The following is a 23,649-nucleotide window of genomic DNA, read 5'->3' as shown; positions in this document are numbered from 1 at the left end:
TGAGAGAATAAAGCACAGACAGTCAGCGCTAGCATAAGTCACATACAATGCAGAAATATATATACATAAACATTACATACAATATACTGCAAATGGCACTACATTCAACTGCCCAGATTCAGTGTCTGGGAAGGCTATAGCGCTGTGTACACTGACCTAAATGATGAGGTACGCAGGGGGACTGGACTCACTGTCATCCTAGGAGATCTGCGCTGCACCATAGAGGAAATGGCCGCCTGGAGACAACAGAGGAAGCGTGGCCCACGGAGGAAGCAGCTCAGGAACGCCAGACCACACGCAGGAAAAGAGCTGAGGGAGGAGCCGCTTGACAGGGAAGACTGCCTCCCCTGGTTAGCAATTAACCCCCGGGACGCCTGTTCCCGCTGCCGGCATTACTCCCTGGTGGTCTAGCGGTCACGTGGAGTATACCTCCGCAGAAGAGGAGCCCGCCGCCGCTGCTAGCGCCTCCGGTCTGTCCCCAGAGACCGGAGGCAGGAGACTGCATGCACTCGCGGGTCAACACAAGCGGCGACCTGCGACTTACCTGATCCCCAGCGATCAGGCTGCAGCCTTGGGATACCTCCAGAGCCCGACTAGTACAGACTCTGGGGTCCCGCCGTGATCCCCAGATCTGTAATTGCGTCGCGGTGTCAGCGGGGTGTAGGAGCGGCAGCTTGGACATCCAATGGACAGTCTGCTGCTGCTGCTCAGAAGAGTTAAAAAATAAAATTACAACTCTTAAAATAAAAAGTAGCTTAGGGGCTGCTAATCAGGCCCCCCTGCGCTAACGGTGACCCGACTCCGGCCAGGCACCAACTTAAACTGAGGTACCCCTAGCATGGGGGCAGGGTTATAGGGAGAGTGGACCCAGTGCATCCTGGGGGCTGAAAGCTTTAACTGCGTGGTGCCCGGATTTGGTTCCCAACCTATACCCCAAGGATAATGTCTAAATGCCCTTCACGGAGAGGACCCTGACGTCATCAGCCAGTGTCGAGCGTCATTCTCTGCCATCCAAGTGGGCATAGAGGGGGAATATAACCATGTGGCGAGCGTAGTGAGCCACCGTGCCCGAAATGTGGCGAGCGCATCGAGCCAATGAGGGGACACCAAACTTGTTTAAGTGGGGACAAAGGTCTTCTATAGCTGGCTGTCATGGGCAGGAACTGCACTTCCGCCCTCACCCACGTCACTTCCGGGTCCCTAGCGCGAAGGGGAAATAAGCTCAAGGTAAAGACTAGTTCCACTTCAGTTATTGTATGTGGAAGTGACGTGCACTGAGGGCGGAAGTGTAGTTTCCTGACCACACAGTGCACCAAAAACAGAAAGTTAACCCCTCGCAGGCTCGCTTCGGGCACGTTGGCTCGCTAAACTCGCTACATGGTTATATTCCCCCGCTATGCACACTTGAATTGTAGGGAATGACGTGGGACACTGCTGATGACGTCATGATCTACGGAAGGGGATCTAGCTGTTACCATAAGGGGGCTCAACCATACCCCAAGGTCAACCCCCTATGGACCCTGAAGAAGAAACAGGAACTATGGTATACACTACAAGGTAACATGCTGAACAACAATAGGTTATATCATATGCTGCAGTGGCAAACGCAGGATTTCTAGAGGGGGGTTTCCAAATGCTTGATTTTAAAGTGAGTGTGGCCAGTCCATGAAGAGGACATAATTAGTACTTATCCAACTTTAATATGCGTCATACAATGTGTATTGTGTCATAATTCCAGCATATACAGGATCACAATAAGTCATTAGATGCGGCAGTAGGGCCATCCTGCCTGAGCTGAATGTTTTTATTTTAGATGTGGGCACCATTCCAGAGCATTGGAACAAGTCCGGGATCCTGGAGGAGCAGCAGAAGAACCTAGCACTTCCCTGGACATATATGTACATACTGGTCTCTATAGCAGTGCATCTCTAACAGTGCATGTTTTCCAGATCTCCTAGTTGGTGCACAGGTTATTTATTACTGGCTGATACATGTTAAAGAAGAACCTGTAGCACTATTAAAATTCTATTATATTACTATTTCTACTGTGGTCATGGTATGTGCTGGGGAGGGGGGGTTTCCAGGCAGACGGAAAACCCCCCTGCGTTTGCCTATGTGCTGTGCAGTCATTTAAATATGAATAACCATTTTACCACTATAATCTCATCTATTTTAATGGGAAGATGAAGTGTAGGCTAACATTGCTAAATTATAGGGTAGGAACAGCTGGACCTTTTCATTTATCAGAAGTGTTGTACCTCTACTCTACAGCTACTATAGTTTAATTGCCCCCTGAGCCCAACGTAGGAGCCAGGCAGCTACTTCACAACCAGCAGCAATACAATACACAGACTCTGAGGTGTAATAACCCCTGTACATCATCGCCGCCCCCATACACAACCAGCTTTGGCCAATCTGGCAGATCAATGAAACACCGGTAGTGCACCACTCTCTATGGGGAAACACGGGAGAGGCACATAGTGATGCGTACCGCAAGGCCTACGTTATTTCCGTAATGGCGTACGCAAGACCTACGTTATTTCCGTAATGGCCCGCATGACGCAACAGCGATACTTCCGCTGCATGGTAGTGCCGCAGAGAGTGGCACTGGCAAAGCTCTGCGGCTGCGGAGGTCAGGAGCGCTGCACACAGAACTTGGAGCAGTACGCCTTCCCGGGAGATGGGGAGGCGGCCTTGTAACGGGGAGATACCACGGTGTCTGTGCATCAGCAGCCGTGCTCGTACGTGGTCGCGCCTGGATCGGTGCTGTCGCGGTGCACTGCACGGTAGACGCCGGCTGTAGAGTGTGATAAGGAGTCTGAAGCCCGGCCTGGATGGTGTCCCAAGACCTAATACGGAGCAGGTTAGTCTCCGAGCTCTCCCGCATTGCGGTCACCGCATTCTCTACTATGTCCTGTGTGTGTGCTCCGTACTAAAATCCCGCAGTGTCTGGCCCCACAGAGTGTGTTTGCCAGGCTGAGTCCAGGGGTCACACAATGTGAAAGGGGGTGACAGATCTGCCCCTGGCTGAGTGACACCTTCACCCTTTCCACACTGCCCCCTTGCCGAGTGACACCTTCACTCTCTCTGGCTGAGTGACGCCTTCACCCTCTCCACTTTGCCACCTGGCTGAGTATCACCTCCACCCTCTCTACGCTGCCCCCCAGGGGCGTATCTACCCATTGGCCAGGATGGCACTCGCCAGGGGCGCCAACCAAAGGGAGGGAGGGGGGCCGTCGCCGCCCGACAGTGCCACCAGTAGCCAAGGGGTGGACGACTCCATCAGCCCCACAAGTGTAGGGCAGACCGCAGTGAGAGCGGTCTGCCCTACACAGTTTACAAACAGACAGCCGCCAGCGGCAGCTGTGTGTTTGTAATAGCAGCAAGCTAATGAGAGTCATACAGACACTCTCATTAGCTGCTGCCTCGTCCGCGGAGGGAGCCGGCTGGAGCTCACTCATGAGCTCCATGTTCCGGCTCCCCCACAGCCATACGTCATGAGGTCTCTCCCATGCAGGAGAAGAGTGGGCCGGGACTAGGACAGCGGCGGTCGCGTCAGGAGCGGGGACCAGGTAAGTTGAATTTTTTTGTTCTTTGTGTGCGTGTGTGTTTGTAAGCGTGGCACTACAGGGGGGGGGGAGCACTGAAATAGGGGGTGTACGCTACTGGGGCACTTTATGGGGGGGTGCCCGCTACTGTCTTGGGGTGGCCACTACTGGGGGCAATTTATGGGGGGTGGCCACTAGTGGGGGCAATTTATGGGGGGTGGCTACTACTGGGAGCACTGTATAGGGGTGGCCACTACTGGGAGCACTGTATAGGGGGTCTTCAACTGGGGGCACTGTATAGGGGACTACTACTGGGGGCACTGTTTAGGGGGGCTACTACTGGGGCAATGTATAGGGGGGACTACGACTGGGTACTATTACTGGTGGCACTGTATAGGGGGGACTACTACTGGGTACTATTACTGGGGGCACTGTATAGGGGACTACTACTGGGGTCTACTACTGTTGGCACTGTATAGGGGGGACTACTACTGGGGGCAATGCAGCATAGGGGGGATTACTACTGGGGGAAATGCAGCATAGGGGGGATTACTACTGGGGGCAATGCAGCATAGGGGGGATTACTACTGCGGGCACTGTTTAGGGGGGGCTACTACTGGGGGCAATGCAGCATAGGGGGGATTACTACTGGGGGCACTGCATAAGGGAGGTAGGGGGGCGCCAGTACATTACATTGCCAGGCGCACTTGGATCCCTAGATACACCCCTGCTGCCCCCTAACTGAGTGACACCTTCACCCTCTCCACTTTGCCCCCTTTGGCTGAGTGGTGCTTCACCCTCCACATAGCTCAGGCTAGTGTGAATACAGTCTAAATAATCTACAAGCTATTGATTTGATTATCAAATAAACTAGCAACTATGATGTAGGGATAGAGACGGAGGTGATTTAAAAAATGTACGATATTAAAATGATAAAATATGTGAAAGTGGTGTTGGGAATAGTTAAGAAAGGTAAAATAAAATTAAAAAAATACAAACTATGACTAGAAAGTTTTTTAAGTGGATAGTATTTAAAATGCCAGTTACTGCTTTTAGCTAAGAGTGGCCAGACGTTTGAAAGGAGAATAACCTTCAGTGTCATAGATGGAATCATGAGATATTCACAAGGGAATCGGTATGAAATACCAATGGACGGGATGCCGGCTGTCAGTACACTGACTGCGGCATCCCGTTGATCCAAATCCTGACAAGGGAGCCGATGGTTAATGTTCTCCTGTCCTATTTACCCCCTAGCCCTCCTCTCCTGCACCCTTATACAAACCCTCCCTACTCCGCACCCTAACCCTCCCGGTAAGTGTCTACCCATAACCCCTCCCCCATGATGGTGCCTGAACCTAACTCTAACCTTCCCCCTCCCACAGCCGAACCCGAAGTCCCCACGGGCTGCCTAAAACTAACTCTCCTCCATTTTCCCCCACGCGGCTGATACCTTTCCCCAGTCTCCTTACGATGCTGATGCCGTGATCTTTTACGGGATCACGGCATCAGCATCCCGAGTCATGACGGGATCTCGGCGCCGGTGTTTTTGTGTGCCCATGCTTTATTGCACATGTTGCACCTATCCTAAATATAGTTTAGCCATGTAAGTTGCTAAACCCGTCTAGAGCCCTGGTTAGTGCGCCCAAACTCCCAACTGGTCGCACATTTCTGCTCGCCACCTCAGGAGGGTGAGATGAGATTGGGTGATGGGGGGATATACTACAATGGAGCACTGCTCTAAACTAGTAGTAGCTGCACACTTAAAATAAAATAAAAAATAATAATTAGAATATTTTTTATTTTATTTTATTGAGGCATTACAGTTCAACATAGTATCATTGCAGTATTTTAAGGAATACAGGTAACGTACAAATTACATAATTGTGTATTGGACTGACAAAGAAAAATGTTCAAACATCCAGTAAACAAATTAGTTGTTATCACACTTACATTTGCTTTCATTTGGAAAACTCTACATACAGTATGGATATAGAATTATTTCTGGTATATTTGGTTGCATGATACTTAACATGGTTCTATGAGCTTTGGAGGGAGACTCCAAACAAATCTTAACTAATCGTTTCCTTGCAGTGCCAATTTTGTGAGGTACCAAGTAGTATTTTTAAGACTATAGCCCCGTACACAATGGACGATTTATATGAACGATAATGATATAGTTTAACGATATATCGTTTAAATCGTCCAGTGTGTATGAACTTAACGACGAACAAAGCGCGCTGCTGCAGGTCGTTAATGCTATCCCCAGTCGTCTGTACATGCAGCTCAATCTGGGGATATCGTTAACAATGCCATGCTGCCGAATGCAGCATGGCATCAAAGTGCAGTAATTTGATTTATGCCTTTCAAACTGGCATTTGTTGACCTCATTGTATCAATGTAGTAGCACTACCTCCTACCCTATGTAAGAGGTAATGGATTGCCGATTTAGTTAGAGCAGTACCTACCTCATGTCTTGTCTGCTGCTGCAGAGGAGTGGGAGAGAGTATTGTGCACATATTTAGTTAAGTACATTACATGGCCAGAAGTATGTAGACCAGGTTCGGCTCTAGGGGTGTTCGACCTGAGAGGTCGCACAGGGGCGCCACCCACAGAAGGCGCACCCCTCCCCAACATCCCGATTTCAGCGGGACATTACTGTCCTGCCATTCCACCCATGGGCCGAAGTGGCCTGCGGGTGGTTAAGTCGGGAGGTTGTGGACCCCCCACTGCCGCAGCTGTGCGCCGGTGCCGGACCCCGTAGACTTTGAATGGATGCTGTGCGCTTCCATTCAGTGACGGGAGAGGGCTGGGGGAAGCCCAGCTAGTGAGGCGCCCCCCCCCCCCCCCCCAGTCTGACGTTATTTGGAAGCAGACACGCCTCCTAATAACGGCAGGTATGGGGCGTGGCCTATGGTAATTAGGCCACGCCCCCATTTCCAAGGTAGGCCGCGCCGGAGTGGGCCGGCACAGGGTGCTCCGTCCCCTGGAGCCGGCCCTGATGTGGACATGCCTCCTAATTAGGGTGTTTGCCCATTTCAGCCACACACACTGCGAACAGGTGCATACAGCCATGCACTCTCCATAGTACTACATGAACAATACAATGAATCAAACTAAAGAGCTTAGTGACTTTAAAAGAGATGCTGTCAGGGGACGCCACCTTCCAACAAGTCAGTTTATCATATATTTGCCCAACTAGAGCTGTCCTGGTCACAGGTATGTACAGGTATTGTGCAGTCCAAATTTCTAGGAGCAACAATTACTCTGCTGTGTAGCTGTAGGTCCCCCAAGCTGACAGACAGGAGTGCAGATGTGCGCAGAGTGTAATCTATCATCTTTCCTCATTTGGTGCGTTGGTTGGTCCATACCAACATCCCTGTGGAGATTCATGGATTAGAATCTCCACAGCTGCCTCAGATCACTATGAGCAATACCAAATGTCACTTGGCACACAGCGCCATCTGACTGGAGCAGTGAAAATGTTCCCTGGAGTGACTAATCATGCTTCACCATCCAGCCCTGTGGAGCACGAATCCATGTTTTGCGCAAGCCAGGAGGATGCTTCCTGCCCACATATGTACTGACTGTTTGAAAGCTTGCTGCAAGAGGTATAATAGTGTATGGCTGTAGTTCATCATTAGGTCAGCATATAGTGACTTTCTAGAGAAATGCATGCTTCTAACTGTGGCTACAGTTTGGTCATGCTCCTCTCCTGTTTAAGCATGATTGTGCCCGTACACAAAGCAAGATCCATCAAGACATGGTTTGGTGTGGAAGAACTTGACCGGTCTGCACAGAGCCCTGACCTCAACCCCATCATTGTTTGGGATAAATTGCATTGTAGACTGACCTTATTGCACAACATCCGTGCCAAAACTCACTAATGGAGCCCATACACCAATTGCCTGATTCCCATATTTCTTATCCTTTGATCAGCAAAATCCAACATGTTGGAAATCCTAATTCGTCAGTCTCGATCATTTATTTTTTACACAACCTTCTGCAAATTGGCCTCATTGATTGTTGATGTATGGGCCCCTTACTGCCCTTGTAGCTGAAAGAGTATAAATCCACACAATCATGTTCCTAAAAACAGTGGAAGTCTTCCCAAAACAGCGGATTAACTTTGTATTAATTCCCATGGTTTGCAAAATGAGATTTTCAACAAGCACGTATTTGTGTAATGTTTGGGTGTCCACATACTTTTAGCCATTCAGTGTATAAAAACCAGTTATTTCATATATATTATTCAGCTCTGGAATACACAGCCCTTTCATACATAAGGTGATGTGAAATACTGGATTTACTTGCTGTATGATTAGAAACCTGCTATAGATAAGTACACGTACTTGTGGAAGCCTCCTGTGTTGCTCAAGGCCTGGCAGATCAGTGTGGCTTCCAATGAAGATAATTTGGCTATTACTTGAGGTGCATACACACACAACGATTTAGTTAATGAACGATTTTAGTAAACGATTTTCTCCCTTGAAAAAATGAACTAAAATCGTTTACTAAAGTTGTTCATTTACTATGTTCATTTAAATGTAATGAACAATTTTTTGGAACTACAAACGATTTTTGCATATTCCCTTACTGAAAATCGTTGAGTTGACAAGTCTGACTGAAGTACAAACGTGAACGCGCATGAACGAAAATCGTTCATCGTTTGACTCAGAAAGTTAACGATTTTTACAAACGATTATCGTTAAACGATATCGTTTAACGATAATCGTTCAAAAAATCATGTGTGTATGCAGCTTTACTGATCTAACCCCTTCCAGTACGTAATTCTTATCACAGTTTTACAGCTAACCATCTACATTTTTGTAATCCCAATAACTTGTCAAATTTACTCTGCAAAAGCCTTGTTTTATAGGTGCTTCCTGCTACTGCTCACTCCTAAGTGACTCCAGGTTATCAATAGTTGATGAAGAGTGGGAGGAGAGTATTTACTAAGCAGAATCTTACAAATTAAAAGGGCATTATATTTAATAGCAAAACATTCTGTGTATTGTGATTAAAGTCATCGCCCTTTTAAATTTTTGGCTTACGCTGGGTACACACTGATGGATATATCGTCTGGTCTATTGAATGGGCAATATATCTATAGTGCATCACTGGGTGTGTACAGCTGATAGGTGTTTGAACTACGTAGTTCACAGACATATCCGATCTGCTGTGGAGCACAGCGGATTGCCGATATATCTGAAGGACATATCTGTAATCTGCTGGTCTATACAGGTGACCCGCAGATAGCCCGTGCACATGCTGCAGACTCGGCGGTGATTGACAACTCAACTGGATGGCAATTTTAAATGCCCACCCAGTTGAGCTGTCAAGCCTGGCACATCGGGCAGACGATTGGTAAGTGTGAATTTGCACTGGACGGTAGTGCCGACTGCAAGTTTTCCCTTGCACCTCTATAGGGTTAGAAGATAAACTTGCGATACTGGCGGGCACAATATGCCCCCTCCCCTTAACACTTTAAAGAAAATGTTCCTGAAATATAACCTAAATTTATCTATTAAAATGTGTAATCTATTAATCTCTTAGGGTGGGGACACACCTGAACGACTTGTAATTGGACCGATTTTACATCCAATTTTCCTAGAGGCCAGAACATATGATATTGAGCGTACACATTGTCCAATATCGCATACGACCGAACGATATATTGTATCGTTTGATTGTATACGATTTATCGCTGCTCCCGTACACACTTCAACGATCACTGGCAACATTTGAAATTAGCAGTACATACTAAACGATTGGCCCCTAATCACGTGATATCTTCTGGTTGGTCGTGCAGCATAGCCGACTGGAAGATGTCGCAAACGACCCGCGGGAGCGCACAATAATGCGTACACACTAGCCCATATGCAACATTTGTTGTGCAGATATCGGCCAAGTGTGTAGCCGGCCTTACTGTTCTCTGGATTGCCAAATTCATCAATAATAGTGTAACTTCACATTCCTTGTTACTAATGGAGTAATTGCACATCTAATTTGTCATTGTCCCTAATGTATTTTTAGTTATTTTTAATCGGTTTACTAATTGAAACCATTTGCTCAGGTGTCTCATTTTATTCCTTTGCAATCATTAATGGTTTGTATCGTACAAAAATTAAAACCAACTATTGTAGTGTTTGGTTCAACTGATTGCCATTTAATATGCCTTTCCAGGAGCGTGGAATTTCCTCTGCTTTATAATAATATATTTTATACAGCAGATTATATTATACGTTTCTCCTCCTCATTTTAGAAATAGGCGCTTCAGTCTATTACATGCTCTTCCTCATTAGCATGCTGATGCTCCATAAAACAGATTACCGAGGCAGGTGCATCTGTCCATCATAATTTATCTCCAAATCCCATACACCTGAGGGAATTCCTTCACCAATCACCACTCTTTTTTTTTCTTTCTAAACGTCATGTGTAATACGTTTAGAAGGGGAGTGATTGGTGGAGGAACTTCATTTCATGCATGGTTATTACTGTGTGAGCAGTGCTTGCTGTCTCCTGCATGTCTGACAGCTCAGACATAGACCGACCACAGTAGGCCGCAATCTGATGTCTGCATGATAAGAAGGTAACTGGCATGCAGGGATTCCTGACCAGGAGGATGGAAAATGCATTAAAATGCACTTATTTACAGTAGCTAGCTCCAGACTCATTTGCATTTCTTCATGTGACCATCCCCACCTTCCATAGATCTTCCTTGCAAAACTCACAACTCAAATATATTTATTTACATTATTTAATTCCTTACTTGATTTTAATACGACAGATTAGATATACATTTACAATGCATACTGACAGATATGTTATTGGACTAATTGCAATAAAAATTACGTGACTCCAAACGTTTCGGCAGTTGTTGAATAAACTTCATCAACAATCATGCCATTGATTTACACACTGGTAACTGGTTAGCTCAGTGGTCCTCAAGGCACCCTAACAGTCCAGGTTTTAAAGCTATTCTTGATTGAGCACAGGAGTCTTTATTAGTACCTCAGTTAATTTGATTTAATCATCTGTGCTTAAGCATGGATATCTGTAAAACCTGGCTTTTTAGGGTGCCTTGAGCACTGAGTTTGGGAACCACTGGGTTAGCTGTTAACCTATACCTGCATACAATGCTTTCCTGTTATGTGCCAAACCATGATAGTTTGGGCTTAGAACCCATTTGTACATTGGTAGCTAGAGGTGCTTTGATTGTCCGAAAAGTAGAAATATAATCAAGTAATCAAATTCAGGTATTATAGTAACTATTTTAACTTATGACATGAAACGGACTACTGCATTAGTAGAGTACAAACACGTCTTCCTCTCCCTGGGTGCTAAGTAAAGCTGCATACACACACAACGATTTTTCGAACGATTATCGTTAAACGATATTGTTTACCGATAATCGTTTGAAAAATCGTTCACTTTCTGAGTCAAATGATGAACAATTATCGTTCATGCGCGTTCACGTTTGTAGTTGTCAGACTTGTCAACTCAACGATTTTCAGTAACGGACTATGCAAAAATCGTTTGTAGTTCTAAAAAATCGTTCATTACATTTAAATGAAGATAGTAAATGAACAACTTTAGTAAACGATTTTAGTTAATGTTTTCAAGGGAGAAAATCGTTTACTAAAATCGTTCATTAACTAAATCGTTGTGTGTGTATGCAGCTTTAGAGGTAGGCTGACACTCCATCTCCCTGGCATGTGCCTAACTTTTCCCCACTGCTATTATTAGGTGTGGATAAAGAGAGATTCTGTTTTTCCTCATCTTTAGACATCCTTGACTCTGGGCTATTCCCTCAATCAAAACCCTAAAATCTTTTCTATCCTTTTCAAACTACATCACAGTATCAACAAATGGGTTAATACATTTAGCCAGCTGAGAAAAAACACTTTGTTGTCTTCTTGCCGCTCAGCTGAGTGCGGGTGTAGTGAGTGGTGTTCTGTCTTCAAATGGATCGGCATTGCCATTCTCAATGCGTTCAGATGGTCACTGCAATGTACTTTGTGAGTGCAGGTAGGGATAGGGGTGGCTCCCTAGGATGCCAGTTGCTATTTCTAGGTAGCAAACATTTGGAGATTCAACCTTCTTCCTCTCTGATCCTGAAGGTCACCAATGCCTCTGTGCTGACAGCCAGGAAGGGGTGTGCATGCTGAAACTGTACTTTGCTGAGAAATTCAGCACCAAGGGGGTTCCCTGAACCTTGGAGGCTGAGCTCATCCACAAAAAGCCAAAGGGATGATAAGGATACAGAAGTTAAAACCGTATTTATTACAGAGCATTGAAGTGATGCTGAAAGTCATTCATCGTCATTGTGAAAGCTCTCTGGAGGGAATTTCTTTCTTATCGGGAAGTACAGTATGCCTATAGTAGCAGTCGCCAAAAGAGTTCTACGGTTGCAGACCCACAGTGACAGAAGTGTTAAACAACACTTAAATGTATTGGAGATTTGGGGGTTATATGGACACCATGATTTAATTGAGAAAAAAAAAGTAAAAAACACTGGATTCCCGATGCAGTAATTACTGTGTTATTGTACTTGGATAGGCTCCCAATCCTGCCATTTCTGCCTTTTGGTGGCTTGTTTACATGCTTTGTTCACCTGCTACCTGCCTTGTTTTTTATATTGCTTCCTCTATCCTAAATATGAGTATAGTTACAAACTAAAGAAAACAAGAAATCGTTGGATATCCTTTGCTGCACCTCAGGAAGCGGCGTCATTGGCAAACTAACTGCCTTTTCTTTCCTGTGGGGTGCAGGACTTATACAGACACATGGATACTCGCCACTCAATTTCAATGAGTTTGTGACTTCTATCAAACAAAGACTAAAGGTGCATACACACACAGAGATTTTTGTAACGATTATCGTTAACGATATCGTTTATCGTTCAATCGTTGAAAAAAATTGTTCACTTTCTGAGTTAAAACGAACGGCTATTGTTCATTTACGTTCACGTTTGTAGTTCAGTCAGACTGACCAACTCAACGATTTTCATTAAGTTAATATGCAAAAATCGTTTGTAGTTCAAAAAAATCGTTCATTACACTTTAAAAAATCTGACAGATAATCTGACATACAATCATTGTGTGTGTGTGTATGCAGCTTTAATGATAGAATTCCACTCTATACTCAGAGGGAATATTTTGGTTGGACTGGAGGCATTACAGAGCAGTTTATAGACTCTGGGAAACGGGCACAGGCTTTTATTCTAAGATTTTCTTGGTATAAAAAGTATTCTTTCTGTGAATTCTGAACAATTCTCGATCCAAGGAATTTGTCAGTTAATTTATGTAAGACCTAAAAAGTGTTACAGTAAGTAAAATCCCAGTTGCAATGGAAATACTGTAGATTGTACATCTGCGAGCAGGGCCCTCTTAACTCTCTGTGTGTTATTACCCAGTCTTGTTTTATTACTGTTCTATTACTATTTTGTTCTCAATTGTGAAGCTACATGGATTATGCTGGCACTATATAAGTAACTGTTAATAAATAAGATTACTAATCATGGGTTCTAGCAGAGCCGTAACTAGACTTTTTGGTGGGCTGTGCCAGAAAGAGCATTGGCGCCCCCATTTTTTAAATAGGGACATAATGTACCCAAACAAGGGGAATGGCCTCATGGGGAAGGACCAGGGTAGAGATAGGGGAGGCCAGGAGATGCTGGGGATGAAATAAGAGGAAGCTGCAAGTGAGAATGATAATAAACAGAAAATTGACAGGTTCAAACAGCACCTCCTGACCTGCGGTGCCCTGGCATCGGCCGCACTACCCTAGTTATGGCCCTGGGTTCCAGTTTACATGTATTAACATGCCAGTGAATATGTGGCCACCTTTGAACATTGAAAGGTGGGCAATCGGAGTGCTTCAGCTGGAAAAGTGCTAGTGTTCATATTTGGTTGCATAGTGGTAAACTCTAAAGCTGGCACACATCTAAAGATTATCTGTCCAACCAGCCAACTAGTTGATTGGTTGGAATGAAAATCTGGTAAGGAATACAAACAGCAATTTGCTCCCAAATGCTGAAAAATGGACCAAACTGTTGTTTGAACAATAGTTTAGATCAAACATTTAACAAACTTGTCTGAACGACCATTTTCATCTGTTTTCTGGCATTTAGGAGCAAATTGCTGATCATCAGTTACTCCCATACGTTACCAGATTTTCATTCCAACCAATCAACAAGTTGGCTGGTTGGATGTAAGTTGGTCTAGTGTGTGGCCAGCTTTACAGTTAATATTCGTCCATTATATCAGACCCTGCCCAACGGAGCTTGCAGTGTAAATTCCCTACTACATGAATATAAGGGCACATTTATGTCTGCAGCCAACTGACCAGTATATTTTTGGACTCTGGGAGGAAACCATAATACCTGATGGGGACCCAAACAAAAACAGGGGATGGGAACATACAAACTCCACACAGTGCCCTGGTGCGAATTTAGCCTAGTTCTGTGAGGCACCGATGTCATCCACTGTGCTACCCTGTGCTCAAATTGCTCCATGCCTAATGCTAACACATTGACACCACGGAGCAATTTCAGTGCTATTAATTCTTGCGCATTTCAAAACACCATTTGACACAGCCCCAGCATTGTTTAATGTCCATATGGCATATCGCCTCCCTGCCATTTGTCTGCAGGAACAGCTCTCTCCTGTCTCTCTCCTGTTTACATTGCTTTATGTAAACTGGATCAGCAAATGATAAAGAAGTGTTTATTTATTTTTTTTATATATATAGAACATACCATTTTGTAATCCGTTTTGTGTGATTGCTGTAAATAGATATAGTTTGTATTGTCGCACAGCTTCCAAGCCGATAGGCAAATCGAATCACGGCAGATTGTTTATTATCCATGTTAGCGTTCTGCAAGCAAAACCTTATTTTCAGACTGTTTTGGAACAGAAATGTTTTACTGTCATTTACATTTCGCATCCAGCTCTTTTTCTGCTCTGGGGATTTGTTAAGGAATGTGCTGGCAATAGATGTAATGAGGAGGCTTAAATGATTAAAAACCATATTATTTAGGGCAGTGTGGACATCTTTGCTGTACTGAGAGAGATATTTTCTTCTTGGTGCGCCCTTATTCGCGGCACACACTGGCCTAGAAGTAGAATACCTTTTTAGATTCTATTTACATTTTTTTGTAATAATATTTAGCCAATGGATCGATTAAGCATACATTATCTTACAGGTTGTTGTTGTTTTTGCTATGTTTAATGCTTAATTCAATTTAAATCGTGTACAATTATTGTAAAAGCATTCCTGGTCTATTTGTTTTTTTGCTTTTTTTTTTTTTGTTCCCGGATGCTTTAGTGTACAAACATATTGCTGATCAAGGTGCTCACAGTAGGCTAGACTGAATCTGTGTTTTCCTTCAGGCACCAATTAATAAGGAGCTTCCCCACCCACCCTATATAAGGAGCAGAGCAGCACAGGACGAAGTGTACAGCAAGGACCGCAGAGCTCCGCATGCATGGTGGACCTGACGGTGATTGATCCTGCAGAGGCTTGCTGCAGCATTCTGAAGGTCAAGGCAAGATCAGACAACTCTTAAGACCACACAGCTCTCCAGTGATTATTTTATGCTTGGATCAGTAACATAATGGTAAAGGCTTTTGTAGAAATGTTTAACTGTCACATCAAAATGCTTTTACATTAATTTTGTTTTAACTTTGCTTAAACCGTATATGGGAATTGTGTGATGTCTGATACTTCCCCTTTCTAACATTGGTTTTCCTCTGGCTGGTGCATTTTGCTACATATTGTATACATCCTTATGATGAGCCAGCTGCAGATATTGTATGGGTTCATCCTCATGTAACGGTTGGCGTACTTGGTTCACCACTTACTACCCACCTGGGATATAACCTAGTAAAAATTATATTTATATTAATTTTTTCTTAACGGTTTATTTATGTTGCATATAATGCTGCAAATGAGTTTACTCTACAAACTGTAAAAAGGGGTTTAAATGAATAAAGTTGTTAAACATACTAGGTTGAAAGAGGTGCAGATGTATTTATCTTTGTCAGTAACTTGGGGTTGAGTTTAATAGCTACATCTGAATTAGTGTCTAACTGATGCTGCAAATGGCACCTCCTTCTATAGTTTATACAGGTTGAGTCTCCCATATCCAAAAAGCTTGGGACCAGGGGTATTTTGTATAACGGAATATTCTGTATTTTGGAATAATTGCATATCATAATGAAATATCTTGTGAATGGGACCCAAATATACACACACAATTCATTTATGTGTTATATACACCTTCTACACACAGCCTGCAGGTCATTTTATACCATATTTTCAATAATTTTGTGGTTCAAGCAAAGTTTGTGTACAGAAATTAAATTAATTTATGTTTCATATACACCTTATACACACAGCCTGAAGGTAATTTTACTTTTTAATAATTTGTGCCTTAGACAAAGTTTGTGTACATTGAACCATAAAAAAAAATCAAAGGTTTCATTATCTCAGTCATGCCAAAATTATTCCGTATTTCGGAATATTTCGGAATATTTGGATATGGGATGCTCAACCTGTAATAAATTGAAAAAACATCCACAAAGATGGACTATTCTGTAACACAATACAGAAGTATTTTAGATCTTGAGGCCTCTGCCTGAAAAATTCAAACTGCTATGGGCTTGGCCATATGTGTCTGGAAGTGGCTCCTTACTGGGATGTGGGATAAGGCGTGGTGTCGTGAGGGTTTATCCTAATTTCCACAACCTCTTTCATAGCATAACATATAAAGCCTAGGCCTTCCAGTGAGCAAGGAGTCAAAGAGAAGTTTGTCATGTTAATCACTTTTGCTGGGAAAGGACTTGTACTAGGAGTACTGCAGGACTGTAAAGAAACAAACTTGTATTTCAATGATGATTGCAGAGCACAGAATGCAATGGGTATGTAATAATATTGCTTGTAGAGAAGGAGACCAGCTTCTTTATGTAATTATAGCTCTGTATAAGAGAATGGGTAAAGGTGTGATCACTTTCCATTAGGGCTGCATCTCACCAAGTAAGCTGGCCACTTACAATAGAAATCATCACTTTTCTAAGTCCTTTGCAACCACACGTGGATCAGGAGGTTGGAATTCAGTTTGCTATAACATCGGTTTATGTAGCCAACAGAGTGTGGGGACCTATCCATGGCTAAACCTAATGTTGTGCTATGTAATCACGGTGGGGCACTTGTAAAAATGCATAGAGATGTATTTTTGAGAGGGACATGTCCAAACTAAACTGCAGTGTAAAATAAACCTGTCCAGCATTGCTGTAGGATTCATGCAAAAAAAACCAAACCAGTATTTATTTTGCATGCAAAATAGTAATTTAGTCTCTCCCCCCTTCCCCCCACTTCCCTTGCATTGCAGCTGGCACAACGTTCCTGGCTGTTTTTTGTTTTGCTTCCAACTCAGGATCAGTAGTGTCACTTTTGCTATGTTTTGTTGTCTAGAAGGAACATTCTCCATCCTCTTGCTCATATGCCCTCTTTATGGATGATTTTGTATTAATAATGGAGTCATTTTGTTTTGTGTTGTGTGTTTCAGTAAACTATTTTGATATGCCAAATGCATAACTTCATAGATCAATTCTGTGATCTTTTAAATAGCGCCAATGTGTGAAAACTCTTTTTCTTGTACTTGAGGTTTTTTTCAGGCCTATTAATTTAGCACATTTTATTGTGTGTTCTGTGGATGTGACCGAAGAAGACAGCTTGTTCTCCTAGGAGGTTAGATTTAGCTGAATGTATTGCTCTTAGCCACAAGTGACATGACGAGCAGCCTTTACGATGTTCATTGGTAGAGTTTACTTTGAAATGATTGTATGTGTGTGTGTGTATAAATATATATATGTACATAGGCTTTGCGTAGGCATCGTTACTTTGTGCTATGTACAGTGTCATATATTACCTTTAGAAGAGGCTGTGTGTTGTCCTTTTGTTGTGATCTGTAGTCTGTTTGTCCACACTCTGTGGAATTTGACTTGCACAGAAAGTGTAGCTGGCTGTATTGTAGGGTGTTTTCAGAATTTAGAAAGGATGAGTAAGAGAAAAAACAACCTATGGTCCTTTGTACAGAGGAGTCTATTAGACTATAATGAAGCAGTGCTGCTCCCAGGTAATCCATCATCCCAGCACAAAGCTGTCGGCTCCTGCCCACTGCAGAGGATCATGCTGGAAATGCAGATATTTCGGCTTTTGAAGGACCGGCTCCTTTGTGTTTGAGATACAAAAGGAGTGTAAGACAGATGAACTCGGCCATGCCTATTGACTAACACTGATGCTAATTTAATTCAAATAATTTGCAATACAGGTCTGTGCATACGTTTGGCACAATAAAATTGTAACATCCCCTCCCGTTCCAGTATTTTATGAAATGGCAAAGTTGTGTTTTTTTTTAAATAGTACATGTTTTTCTGCATACACCATATCGGTGACTCAGCTGTACTGCGATATAAACGATCTATACAGAGATACATTTCCAGACTGCTGTACAATGCTTTAAAAAATAAGATTAGAATTTACAATACAATCTGTTTGGCTAGGAACCTGTTATCTTTTGTAGATGCCCTGCCGCAGACCTTTGTACCTTCGCTACATTTATACGCCTGTAGATGAACAGGCAACATTTAACCTTTTTTAACACTTAACCTCTTTTTTCATAGGTCTGTGTGGTGGAAGAAGACTCTTTAAAGAACAAGATACACTCCTCAATGAGTAATTATCATTCCTAAACATGGCTTCCATTAGGTATGTCTTAGACACATCCGGACACGTGTTCAGTTGCTGTGGAATGACCTTGTCTAACAATCCATCTGTTTCATGCAGAGTCTTCGCATTGCTGATTGTCCAGGCATCATCTCTTGCAAGCAAGACTAACCATGGTCGACTTGAGGATCAAACATCGAAAATGACAGTCCCTTAAACGTTGAGCCAGTAGATGTGCTGCTGATAGTTTTAGATCTTTTTGAGTTATCCTCTTACTAGCAGCTCAATGCCAGTCCTTTATTGAGAGACCTCTACGGCAAAATAGATTATCTGTAATGAAAGTGAATCTATTTACGCCAGTTGTGTGCCATGTCTGTTATGAAAGGAGAGAATTATGAAAGGAACAGCTGTATCCGAGACCTTGTATTACCCGTATCTCTGGAGGCGATCTAGCACATCTGATCAAAGCTTTTGGAGTACTGTAGTATTGTACAATTTTATTACAATGCTGTTATATATACTGTAAGTAGGTTTTTCTCATGTACACTCGCAAATTTTAGTTTTAGAATTCGTGAAAGAGCATCATTACAACCTTGAGGTAGAGAAAAGTACTTGGATTCATTAATTGTATTGAAAAATACAATAATAATCTGTTTCACATGACATCTGGAAGCTAGATTCACACCTGTACAATCATCAGGCCATTCTTTCGATCCTGACCACTTCATGCAATACTTTAGCGTGTGTACGCACCTTCGATCATGTTTTATCGGAAGAATACAGGTCACACCTGAAGTTCGGGTTTTATGTGCAGTTTGAATTTCATCAGATTTGATGGTACCATATCGGACAAAAAGTGAAGCGTGTTCGCACTGACGACCATTCTGTCCGATGCTTCTGCCATGTTCCACCAGCAGCAGTGCCACTGTTGTGTCTTCACAGCAGATATTTTAGACAGATGAGTTTCCCGGATCTCCAGTTAGATTGTAAAGATGTGCACATATGAATCTGCACCTTGAACGGGACTTCCGACACGTAAATGTAATCAAAAGTAAAATCACATTAAAAGTATGATTGTACAAGTGTGTACCTAGCTTTACTAAGCAGAGAGCAAGTTATTGAAACAAACTTGGATCATATTTGTTTACAGTATCCACTTTTTGATATGGATCTGATAACAAGGGGCCTATCGATAAAAAAACAAGAGGGGAATTCAATTAGCTGCAATAAAACGTTAAATTAACATGTTAACTTAACGCACTTATCGCCTGTTTGCACACTCCCATTTAACGCCCAATTCAATTCGAAAAGTCATCTTCCGGCATTTGGGCGATTAATTCTTGCAAGTGTTACACGCGTTTAGTAAAAGTAAAATGGGGAAATCAGCCTGTACCCCAAAAGAGTGCAAACTAATATAGAATAACAGTGTATAAGTCTGTTAGTGGGCCAAAACAAATGATTTGGGGCTCTTAAAGTGTGTCAAAATGTCTGTTATAAGCATTTTTCAATAAGTGAAAAAATCCTAGAAAGAGAGTGTTTTTCTGCAAATTAAATGCTGTAGTATAGTGAGGGGTAAATAAAAATGTCTGTCAGTTATTTTTGGGTCATTTTAAGCCACTGTTATAAACATTGAAGGTGGCAGTTACAGGTGTTTTTAACACCTGTCCCATCCATAAATCTTCCCCATATACCTGTCCCACATCTTTTAACCCATTATTCTGCACTTTGCAGAATTTCACCCCAAAAATAACATGCCACTATTGGCCAAATTAAGCTAATTAAAAATGTCTAAGTGCCTAATGAATCATTAGTGTGGGTGTCCCAAGTCCCAACATTTTTACCTTTAAAATAGGGATTTCCCCTAACTATTCACCTGCTCCAGCAGGTCACGATAAAGACAGGCAGGTCACGATAAAGACCCGTTAACCCCTATGCAGAATTAGTGCATGTTGACTGAGCGGCTAATTGAATAGGGCAAAAAAAAAAATTCACTCTTACACGCGAAAACGGCTTATCGCAGCTAATTGAATCCCTCCCTGACCCCCCACCCGCAATCTTCATTTTAGATGTCTGTCAAAAATAAGATTGCGCAGGCTTTTCATTAATAAATTAATATCTTAATTTTATGATATATAATTTTTTATTTCTATAGATTCCAATGAAAAGAATATGCTTAAACCCATCTCTATTCTGAAAGAAAATGAACAAAAAATGTTTCATTTCTTTTTGTAGAAAAATTATCTAAATTTAATATTGTCTTCTAGGAGCAGACAAGCCCATAGTGTCTGTGGCAGTTTGTGCCAGATAACCTAAGTCAGACCGTGGTTTGCATGCGTCGCAGGTTTCAGGCATCGGTTCGCAATAAATTTGTGCTTCACTGCTCAGGTTTTGCTCAAGTTTTTGGGTATTTTATTTTTCTGAATGATACCTTATTGGTGTAGTTCCTTTCAGGAACTATGAAAACCTAGCCCCACTATTTATTATCCCTTTTTTTTCTTCTCCTCTCTCGTCAGCAACAAACGTGAGAGCTGTTAACAGGTGGAGATCATATTTTTCTGCCGATGTTTGTGAGATCTGAGCTGGGACTCCGCCATTTAGAACTCTTACACTCCAAATGCCTAGGCTGTAAGAATTTGAGCAGTTAAAACATGTAGTCTGTCTTCTTTCTGGATAAGTTTTTTAAATATCCAAGTTAATGGGTCCCTCCGTGTCCAGACAAAGTGTGCATTTTATATGGTTTCTATAGGTCTTGCTGCAGAATGCTGTTAATTCCCACATTTGGTTTAAATATGTTGTTTAAACCATTAGTTTCCTGGCATTTTCGAAACTCAGAAGATTATGTAGAACGCAGTGATTGGGAAACAGGAGGTCATGGACTTCTTCAGGCCCTCAAAAGCTGCCCTCCTGAGCCTCTGTCTAGAGTCTTGATGTCTGGAAGCGAATTCCACAGTCCGTGCAGTGGGTTACACCATGGTGTTGGTGATGAGCACTCCCCAGCTGGACAACTCAGCCATAAGTTAACCTACTGCTTGGGCTGTGTGACACTATGTCGTCTTATGTCATCATGTGAGCAATGCTTTCCTGTAAAGGTTACATCCCTTATGTTGATTATGGTTGCCACAGTCCTACCTTCTTAAATGGATTTGTTTGCACAACTGGAAAAAAAATAATTTTAAATATGAAAACCTCTGCTTGCTTACTGGTGTGTTACACGGTTAAAGTTCTCCAGAGTAATAGCAGCTGATATGACACCAGTTCATGAACCAACCAAAGCAAAAACCTTCACAAAGAGTGCCAAAGCACACACCACAAGCTTAGCAATGTGTGTCTACTTCACTTTAAACAAAGCCTAATGGGGTGGTTCAGTGCATCATCACATGATGTGTGGTGCATGCACCACCTGTACATACATGTCCAACATCAGGTATTCTCCTGCGCACCCATATGGGGGGGGGCAAAATGTGTGATGTTGGATCTACTTTGTGCCTGCATTATCGGTATTTGTGGCTGTTCCGACGGCACATTACGTGAATCGCCCCCTAAGACACAATGGGGCTGATGCAGAGATGAACACACACTTAGGGCCACAGAGGATGGATAGGGGAGTGACAGGGCAGTCTTACATAGGTAGTGTCCATGCGAATGTGGCCCATAAGGTGTTGCATGTCAGCATATATAGGTCTGCACTTACAGCAGGGGTATGTACCCTGATGAGCTGAGGACTAGTAGTAACCCAGACACTTATGCTGCCCATCTCACAGCGTCCATAGCTCCAGATGTCTCCACCTCTGCCAGTGTGTGACCGTACTCTTCCTCATCACTTAGGTGTGGTCTGCATCAGCCCCAATATGTGAACTTTGTTTACTGTTACAGAGGGAATTTAATTAATCTTATTAGTTAAATGTGTAATATAGCTAATATTAAACCTGAGACATTAATAATAGTGTCAATGTTAGATAGTAATCACATTATTAATCCTTTGTTTTTGTTCTTTTCTTAACCTTTCTATTGATCCGTTTTGATAATGGGAAAAGTGCAATATGGGCGTATGTAATGTATATTTTACTACTTGTGGACAAAATGATGTTGTCTGAGAACAACAAAATCACCAATGTCTTCCATTTTGAGATGTGTATAGTTCCATAAAGCATTAGTGCTATGTAGCTAATTGTAGTGCCACTTTAGGGCCAGTGCATGCAATATAACTATCTTTTACTGTGTAAGAGTGACTAAGAAGTTAATCTGTATAGACTAAAACTGTTCCTTCACAAGGGTGCAGTAATCCTTCATGCTTTACACTGTGGTCAGTATAAATTTCCATCTGGTTACATAGGTAAAGAAGACTCCTATCTGGATCTATAATGCAACATGAACATTAATCCTAACCTTTACCATCTGTAAAATGGTTTTGCGTCCAGTAGTTAAATCTACCGTGGTACTCACCCATTGCGTAGGGACATTCCTTTATTGTCACAGCGCAAATTGGATATTTAACAGGAAGTTAGGACTTGATGTAGGAAGTGTTTAACCATTGATTTAAAGTTGGAAGCTCCCCGTTTGTTATTAAATACATGCATATATAACTGTATATGACAATCTCTGCATGCAACCGTAATATCAGTGCAAGAAGTTGGCCAGTAAAATGGAGATGATTCCCATAGTTGGTCTGTCTTTATCTCTGGTTATATTTGGACAATGTTTTTGTGGTAGCACCAATAAAACAAGAAATGTAGAATGCATGATCATTAATTAGTCAAAGAGCCAAATACTGCTGTTTTAAAGTAGATAGGACTAAAGTATGACAAAAATGAAAAGCTATATAAATTCTAGTAACCAGCGAGCACAAGGATTCTGCAGCTTGTGAAGGAACGTAACCTTGCATCCTTTTTATAAGGAACCCGTTCAGAAATGTGCACTATATATTGGGGGGTTTCTCTTTGCAGCAAGTGCATGCTTATACTGTAAATTAATCTGTATATATTAAGGAGTAAAGAGTGCTTAACAGACTATAGGAGACAGTTTAACAACACAGAGCAGTTGTTGAACTTGCGGATCTGCTGTTGGCTGGCAGGGATTCTCGTGAGTTATAATTGTGCAGCATCACGATGGGCCTGATGTGAAATTTGTCTAGCTGCATCCTCCAGGTATTTGTCATTATAATCTACTCCAATGGAGGAAGCAATAAGAGCTGAGCTTGGCTTTCTGTAGCATACGATATAAGATAAACATGAAATACCTCTGAAACTGGAATGCAAAATAGCACAGTGTTACTGTTGATGCAAACAAAGCCATACAATGCGTTAGATGTTTTGTAGCAATAACTATTTTGCATGATGCAGTATAGACTGTGTACAGTAGCGATCTGACACTG

The 23,649-nt window shown here is 42.6% G+C and overlaps 1 long non-coding RNA gene across 1 annotated transcript; it reads left to right on the top strand.

Annotated features, from left to right (window-relative positions):
- The first annotated feature begins 2,564 nt into the window (after positions 1-2,564).
- On the top strand, positions 2,565-21,865 carry LOC148453500 (uncharacterized). The gene is made up of 4 exons (XR_015874936.1): positions 2,565-2,863; positions 14,942-15,168; positions 18,236-18,320; positions 18,399-21,865. It is a non-coding gene; the product is annotated as an uncharacterized LOC148453500 (long non-coding RNA).
- Positions 21,866-23,649: the final 1,784 nt, after the last annotated feature.

Source organism: Taudactylus pleione, unplaced genomic scaffold (genome assembly GCF_031769625.1).
Source record: "Taudactylus pleione unplaced genomic scaffold, aTauple2 ptg001138l, whole genome shotgun sequence".
Classification (NCBI taxonomy): domain Eukaryota; kingdom Metazoa; phylum Chordata; class Amphibia; order Anura; family Myobatrachidae; genus Taudactylus; species Taudactylus pleione.
Note: the sequence above shows the minus strand (reverse complement) of the source record. Positions and strands in the feature narration are given on the sequence as shown.